This window comes from Herpailurus yagouaroundi, unplaced genomic scaffold, assembly GCF_014898765.1.
Source record: "Herpailurus yagouaroundi ecotype Mexico unplaced genomic scaffold, PumYag 187, whole genome shotgun sequence".
Lineage (NCBI taxonomy): Eukaryota > Metazoa > Chordata > Mammalia > Carnivora > Felidae > Herpailurus > Herpailurus yagouaroundi.
Window position 1 is genome coordinate 14525019 of NW_024412418.1, and position 9050 is coordinate 14534068.

At 38.4% G+C, this 9050-nt stretch overlaps 1 pseudogene; it reads right to left on the reverse strand.

Moving 5' to 3' along the window:
* Nucleotides 1-4443: 4443 nt before the first annotated feature.
* LOC121043963 (elongation factor 1-alpha 1-like) lies at nucleotides 4444-6864 on the reverse strand (annotated as a pseudogene).
* Nucleotides 6865-9050: the final 2186 nt, after the last annotated feature.

Consider the following 9050-nt stretch of genomic DNA (forward strand, 5'->3'; position numbering starts at 1 on the left):
CACATCTTAAAATCCTGCAAGTAGCAATAAATAGAAAATGAAAGACGTACTGTTTGATATTTGAGGAGCAAATCATCTTTCCACTTTAAAATTAGAAATGTAAAAGTATTAGGTGTTTTAAAAATAATTGTGTGCTGTATTCTTAAGAATTTACGTCTAGATGGTTAGCTTCTTTTGGGGTTGGAGATGAGAAGAATGTCAATTTAAAATCCTGTCACATGAAACTATTAACAATATTAATGCTACCCCTTGATTTTGTAATGTGTTCTTTGTGTTCAAAGATGCAACCTTTGAGGTGGCTCGATGAAGAAGTGGGAGTGGGTGAGAGTATGGATAATATAGTTCAACAAAGTAGATTGAGTAGGTGTGGGGTGAGGGAGTGATTATTGTTCTGACACGTGGTGATCTAATCGGTGGCATAATTAACTTCAAGGAACCTCTAGCAGAGTGGGAAAATGCCATAGACAACTTCTATTCCAGAGTTCTGTATACGTTCTTTATTTTCTTTTTCTTTCTTTCTTTCTTTCTTTCTTTCTTTCTTTCTTTCTTAACTTGCCCCTTTTCCTGGCTATTCTGACACAAATGTCTATGTTTCTGCCTAATGTCCAGGGAAGACTACTTGATACTTGAAAGAATTCATTTCATCAAATACCAAAAAGCCAAGTCTTCTGAGATTCAGAATGGTCCACAAAAATAAACTTTGCAAGTTACTGAAAATTACTGTGGGATGTCCATTTTTTAAAGAGAGAGAGATGTTAAAACCTCTCTGTTTTGTTATAAACAAACCAAAAAAAAAAAAAAAAAGGATTTTTACTGAAATTAATAATACTATGTTAGGTTACAGTAATTCCTCAAAGTAGTGATTAATTTTACTTGATACTGTTTTTACTGAGAAGTTAAATAATTTTTTAAGAATCACTTGTAATAAATCACAAGCTGCAGAAATTAAGTTAACCAGTATCTCCTGATCTTCAGTGATTTTTCCACTAAATGAATAATTCATAACTAAGCAGTTAAAATGATTCCTGAATTAATTCTGTGCTACACGTGACACAGTCATAAACAAATTTATTAATGTGTTTTGCTCCTCCATTTTTTGCTCTTTAAACTAGGACTTGGAGGACTAGTGAAAAAGTACTAGTTCTTCTTCTACTAGTTCTTCTCCTAAGACTTGAAGACATATGGAGTGAATAAATGCTAACAGGTTTCTAAAAAGGGACTGTGCCCCAAGCTACATCTACTTTCCCCATACCCCTTTCATCCTGCTTCAAGCTTAGAGGAAGGTAATGACAGAAACTAGTATTTTTAAAATCCAAAGGCAGGGGATATTTGCTGCCTCTCTCAAGTTAAGCCCAGGAAGGAAGCCAAGTACCCCATAGTGGGAATGGCTCCATGGTCCTGGTTAGATCTCATTGAGGTTCCCCTATGACTCTAGCAAGATGTGGAGATAATAACATAATTTCTATGTTCCAAAAGACAGCATGAAAGTGATAAAGGGTTATCACAATACTAGGAATACCAGGCACCAACGGAGAGTAGAATAGATCCCAGTGACCTAGGAAAACATAAGAAATACTGAACACTGAGCTGCATCCTAGAGGCACTCGGTCACGTGCAAGCCTTGACTTACTCATAACAAAAACAGAACATCTCAGCAGATTATCAGTGGACAATAAATTCTGTCACCTAATTATCACAAAAACATTAGCATGATTTATGGAATACAGAACTATAATTCAAACTTAGAATTCTCTAACTTCATATGAAGATATCTTAATAATTCTACTATTTGAACTCCAACTCATTTCTATGTTGGTTGATTGAGTAGAAGAATGAATAAAATTGAATGAATTTTTCTATAGAGCAAATTAAAGATTCTAATTAATTTCAACTCAGTTTGTAAGTGATTTGACAGAAATTTGATTTTGGAGGTAATACAATAGTTTAGTTCTTATTTGAATTCCTATCAGGTAGATGCTTTTCAGCTTTGTTAGGAGGGATGCATTTCTTCTGACCCAGTTCTCTTCTGAGGAAATTATGGCCACCTTGTATCATCTATGACTCCATCAAAATTCCCACTTATGTTATAGTTGGTAATGCATATCTCCAATTAGCTTCCAGTATCCACATAGAACTATCCTTAAAATCTTTCTATAAAATATCAAAGCTCAACTTTGTATATGCAAGCCAATTTAATCAAGGCTATATGTTTGTAGTTATATTAAAGAAAAATTACTTGTGTTTTAGAATTATAAGAGACAAGTAACACAGGATTATTTATAACAAAGCCAGAAGCAATTGTCTTCCTGGAATGTTTTTATCGGAGGGAGGCAAGCTGGTTTTCCTCTGAGGAAACCCATAATCATGCAATAAACACAGTGCCACTTGACTAATGATTTAAGTGCATTTGAAAACAATGCACTTACTCTTAGAGATCTTCTTACATTTTTAATTTTTTTAAGATATTACCTTGAAAAGTTGACATTTAAATAAATATTCTTATCTTTATAAACTTTCATCTTAGGTCTGTTTCTAATATGCTCTTGCATTGCCCCAGGGCAAGGCATCCACTCTGTTCTAATGCAACACTGTATCATCAAAACATTACTTTTATTATACAGAAGGTGAAGCCCAGGCTTTAGAATTTTCCTTTTCAAAAATAAACTCACTCATTTGCTCACTGACAATATGTTATCTCATAAATTTAAAAGTGTATTCATTGGGGCACCTGGGTTGCTCAATTGGTTAAGTGTCTAGCTCTTGATTTTCATTCAGGTCATGATCTCGTGGTTCATGAGATTGAGCCCCATGTCTGGCTCTGCACTGATGGCATGGGGCCTGTTTGGATTCTCTCTTTCACCCTTTTTCGGCCCTCCCCTGCTCATGCTCTGTCTCTCTGTCTCTCTGTCTCTCTCTCTCTCTCTCTCAAAATAAACAAACAAAAAATTTAAAACAATTATTTTAAAAGTGTGCTCATTATATTTTAAAATAATTATAAATTTATATCAATTATAGTTTAATTTTTTTAAGTTATATTTTAGTTTTGAGAGAAAGAACATGAACAGGGAAGGGGAAGAGAGAGAAAAAGAGACATATTCCCAAGCAGGCTCCATGCTGCCAGTGCAGAGCCTGATGCGGGGCTTGATCTCACAAAAAATGAGATCATGACCTGAGCTGAAATCAAGAGTCGGAAACTCAACCAGCTGAGCCACCCAGGCGCCTTCTATATCAATTACAGGGTTTTTGTTTTGTTTTGTTTTTTGTTTTTTAACATTTATTTATTTTTGAGACAGAGAGAGAGAGAGCATGAATGGGGGAGGGTCAGAGAGAGGGAGACACAGAATCTGAAGCAGGCTCCAGGCTCTGAGCTGTCAGCACAGAGCCCGACACAGGGCTCGAACTCACAAACTGCAAGATCATGACCTGAGCCAAAGTCGAATGCTCAACCAACTGAGCCACCCAGGCGCCCCTCAATTACAGTTTTAAGACAAAACCATATGCTAATTATTTCCACATGTGCATAGAAAATTCCACGGAACTCAAATGGAAGTCTCATCCATACAATGAACTGCCATAATCTTAGAAAGTATATTTGTTCTTCAAGTACTTCTCTTATATTCTTCACAATGTGTAACCAATATAGGACTATCATAAATATTAGTTTCACCTCCGTCCACTACATAGTTAAGCATGTACATTTATGGCCAAGAAGAAGATGCAGGAACAAGTTGGTTTTTGTTACAGAGAAAAGCAGAAGAGCCATGCAAGATGCATGACAAGAAGACCTGAGACACGAACTGACAAAGTGTGAAATGTAACAGGGACAAAGATAGGAGTTTTGACATAAATGACAACCCATTTCTCACTTACCTCTGATGCCTCAGGCTTCAAATCAGAGGAAAGATTTTGTAGCATGGAGAATCAGCAGGGGCTACAATCCAGCATGGCTATCATCCAACAGAAGTGATGGGATAAAAAAAATAAATCAAAGATTAAGGGATTAGTATTTAATACCAGCTGATTAAAGACAGAGAAATACCACATGCACTAAGCTTCTTTTTCTATTAAATAACACATAAGTGATTTGTTATTTAATAGTTGTCTTTTTTTTATCATTCAACTTTTGTTTTAATGGGTCTCAAGATTCTGTCTTGACCAAGAATTTTGGTCAAGTTGTTTCTATTAAAAGGTACTGATTTTAAAAACTAATAACTTAAAATGGCCACATACACACACACACACACACACACACACACACACACACACACACACACACAAAAATGGTCCACCGAACCTTCTCCTTTCCTTCTGAAGGCTCTATAACATATTGTGATTGTTCACAGTCTTTTACTTTAAACTTAAATGGCTAATTGACACAAACAGTTCTGAGACCTTTCTCCCTCCATTGATTAAGCCTGGGGTAGCAGATATTGGAGACAACATTCATCTAACCTTCTGAGCTCTCTAGGCAGGCTTGGTGCCCTTGCCAGCTCCAGCTGCCTTGTTGTCCACTGCTTTGATGACACCCACAGTGAATATCTCATGTCACAAACAGTAAAACAGCCCAGAGGAGACAGGTAGAGAAGCTCTCAACATGCATAGGCTTGCCACTAACCATATCAAAGATGGCATCATCACCAGATTTCAAGAACTTGGGGCCATCTTCCAGTTTATTCCAAAAACGAGGATCAATCTTCTCCTTCAGCTCAGCAAACATGCAAGATTTGTGAGCTGTAGGACAACCCGGCACAGGCGCATATCCAGCACTGATTTGGCCCGGACAGTTCAGGACAATCACCTGAGCCATGAAGCCAGCCGCTTCATTGGTGGGTCATTTTTGCTGTCACCAGCTACAATGCCACAATAAACATCTTCAACAGATACATTCTTGACACTGAAGCACACACTGTCCCCAAAAAAGCCTCACTCAAAGCTCCATGGTTGCTTCCAACAGACTTTACTTCAGTTGTAATAAATGTGGCCACCATTCTGGGTTTAAGAACACCGGTGTCCACTCAGCCCACAGGGACAATATCAATGCAATTTTGCAGATGTCCTGGAGGGGCAGACACAAGGGCTTGTCAGTTGGATGAGCTGGTGACAGAATGCAATTCAAAGCTTCAAGCAGCATGGTTCCACTAGCACTGCCATCCTTACAGGTGACTTTCTATCCCTTGGACCAAAGCATGTTAGCACTTAGCTCCAGCATGTTGTCACCTTTTTAACCAGAAACTGGCACAAATACTACTGTGTGACGGTTGTAACCAATTTTCTTAACGTAGCTGCTGACTTCCTTAATGAATTCCTTGTATATTTTCTGGCAGTTGAGTGGCTCACTGCAATCCATTTGGTTAACACCAACAATGAGTTGTTGCACACGGAGTGTGTAAGCCAGAAGGGCATGCTCATGGGTCTGCCCATTCTTGGAGATACTGGCTTAAAATTCACGAACACCAGCAGCAACGATCAGGACAGCACAGCCAGCCTAGAGGTGCCTGTAATCACATTTTTGATAGAAAGTATCTGTGTCTTGGGGCATCGGTGATGGTCACAAAACACTTGCTGGTCTTGAATTTCCACAGAGAGCTATCAGTGGTGATACTGCATTCAGCTTTCAGTTTATCCAAGACACAGGCATGCTCGAAGGAGCCCTTTCTTACCTCAGCAGCCTCCTTCTTGAATTTTGGATAGTTTGTCAAGCCCACCACATTTATAGATCAGATGACCAGTAGTGGTAGACTTGCCCAAGTCTCCATGTCTAATGACAATGATGTTGATATGATTCCTTTCCCTTCCCGTTTTGGTGTAGGTTTACAAGTGGTTTTCATGACACCTGTGTTCTGCCAGCAAACCCACTGTGACAAAGTAAGAGCTGTATTTTATTTCTCACTGAATGCATGTAATGAAATTCTCATATTTGACCCACCCAGGATACTCATATAACAAAAATAGTTACCAGTTCTCATACATTTGGACAGGAAGAAATTTTTCCCTCATAATCAATTTCTATAAAATTAAGAAGATGCATTTGACAAAGTGGCTTTTAACATTCTCCTCAGTTTGACTAAACTCAAGGCTTCTTCCTGACCAAAGGAACTTCCCTTTTTGTAGAGCATTTATTTTGGAAAACTGATAACTGTGAATTATTTCCCTGTCTCTTTGAGATATATGCAAATCTTTTTTTTTAAATCATCTTGCCAGTTTTATGACCCAAGATTGTCAAGTATCTGGAAGCAATTCCTGTAATCACCAAGAAAAATTAGAGCCTGTATCACACATCTCTGTTAAGAAAGCAGGAGCCTAGGTTCAGTGGGTGCCAGTTAGCAAGGCTACTCACACAGAAAATCATTTGCAAACTCAGGAAAAATTCAATGTGGTGGACACATTCCATTAGTCAACCTCCTCTATCTGTACTAGCTCACCTTAGTGCTAAAAACAGAGAGAGAGAGAGAGAGAGAGAGAGAGAGAGAGAGAGAGAGAACACAACCTTGCAACTTTTGTTTCAATGGAACTGAGCCAGACTGAGTTCTGGCCTCTTTCCACTATTGCAATATTCTTGAATAAAGCCTTCCTTGCCAATTTAACTTTGCCCAGTGTAATGTTTGTTTTGACATAAGCATCCACATTTTGCATCTTCATAAGAAAACACAGCCATCATCCGTTCATCATTCCATGATTGAGAACTCACATTTATTCATTAATCTGGTACATGCAAGAGTCTTTCGAGTGTTGGGATAAAAAAATGAAATATCATCGCTCCTTATATTTTAATGGCCAGAAATCTTAAAATTCTATTTGTAAAGTGTATGTTGGAAGTAAAGATTCCTTTGGGAGAAAAAGGCTTTACCCAATCTGGAGCTTCATGATTTACTCAGGAGTTTTTCATTTGTTTATTTTTATTTATTTATCTTGTTTGTTTGATTCTGCTATTTATCTTCCCTGAGCCAGAATCCTGAAAAAGGACCCAGACTCTCTTAACAAAGCTACAAACAGAAATTTCAGAAGGCTGGGTTTTTTTTTTACAATGATTTTGGTGTCAGGAGAAGAGTTTTATTCACTTCTTTTTGTGGTCCTTGAATTCTTTGCTTCCTTTATATTCCTTTCAGATATGAGCATGCAAATGCAAAGCTGAATAGGTGCTTTGTCTTTCTGCTCATCCCTTCTTAGAGAGGGAAATCTACTTTATTTTTTTTTTCAACGTTTATTTATTTATTTTTGGGACAGAGAGAGACAGAGCATGAACGGGGGAGGGGCAGAGAGAGAGGGAGACACAGAATCGGAAACAGGCTCCAGGCTCTGAGCCATCAGCCCAGAGCCCGACGCGGGGCTCGAACTCACGGACCGCGAGATCGTGACCTGGCTGAAGTCGGCCGCTTAACCGACTGCGCCACCCAGGCGCCCCGAGGGAAATCTACTTTAAACTTTATGTGTAAGTGGCTGATGGAACAGCAGTGTGCTAACCCCAGAGATGTCAGCCACATGACCCTATAGTCCTTCATACTGATTTGGGAGGAGGCAAAGGGACCACTGTTTTGAATTTGATACAACTATACAATTAGATCCTGTCCACTAGAGCCTAAACTTTACCTCGAGGGTATATACCTAAGCCATCATATTGTACCACCAGTTAGTAAAACAACAACTCAACTCTCTTAGAGAAGGAACAGAAGTACTTTCCAGAATGTGGCAGACATCAGACAGGTATACAAAGAGAGAGTACTTTCCAGGTAGTTTTTTTATTTTTTTTTTCCTGAAGATGGTATTATCTAGAATGAATATTTAACTTGGTAAAGTACATTCATTATGACACTAATTCTAGAATAAGAAGCCACTTACCCTTTCCAAAGCCATGAGGAGAAAAATCTGCTACAATCAACCTATTAATGACAGCTATTTAATAATGTTAAGAACTAACTCAAGAACTAAAGATAGATTTTGACAGAACTCTGAAGTAAATCTACTACCCTGTATCCATGTGTTTTTATTTTGAAAGGATGAAGTGAAATCTGCTGAAGAGGCCAGAGAAATGGAGAGAAATTGGAGTCACATGCCCTGTTGTGTGACTCAGTAACTGAAAGGTAAAAAGTATAACTTCAGTGGAATCTATGAAACAGATCAAAACTTCTGGAAGAAAGCATGAGAAAGAAGTAAAAGACAAAGGCTATTTACCCAGTTAAGAGTCTAATAAGTTTAAGGATGAGAGAAACCACCTGGATGAGAGAAACCACCTCCTCTGCACATTCTGATTATGTAGAACTTCTGGCTCAGCTCGGAGAGAACCAAAGCACACATGAAAAAAAACATTAAATGAAAAATTGCTGAGACCTAGCAGTTTTATGTTGCCAATTAAAAAAAAAAAGTGTTTACTTATCTATTTTGAGAGAGAGAGAGAGAGAGAGCGTGCACATGAGCTGGGGGGCACAGAGAGAGGGGAGAGAATCCCAACCAGGCTCTGCACTGTCAGCACAGAGCCTGACACAGGGCTCCATCTCATGACTGACTGTGAGATCATGACCTGAGCCGAAATCAAGAGTCAGATGCTTAACTGACTGAGCCATCCAGGAGCCCTGGATTTTTTTTTCTTTACATGTAAAGAAGAGAAGCATACTATGAGTATGAAAAGATGTTCATTGTAGAATTATTATTTTTAATAACTAAAAGCTCTAAATTACCTAAACATTCAAAAAGAGAATGATTGAGTAAATAATAGTTTAGTTATAATAAAAGAATATTAAGCAGGGGGCGCCTGGGTGGCTCGGTCAGTTAAGCGTCTGACTTCGGCTCAGGTCATGATCTCACGGTCCGTGAGTTCGAGCCCCGCGTCAGGCTCTGTGCTGACGGCTCAGAGCCTGGAGCCTGTTTCAGATTCTGTGTCTCCCTCTCTCTCTGCCCCTCCCCTGTTCATGCTCTGTCTCTCTCTGTCTCAAAAATAAATAAACGTTAAAAAAAATTTTTTAAAAATAGAATTAAAAAAAAAGAATATTAAGCAGATATTCAAAATCATATTTAAAAACTTAATGACATAGAAATATCCAACCTAATTTTAGGAG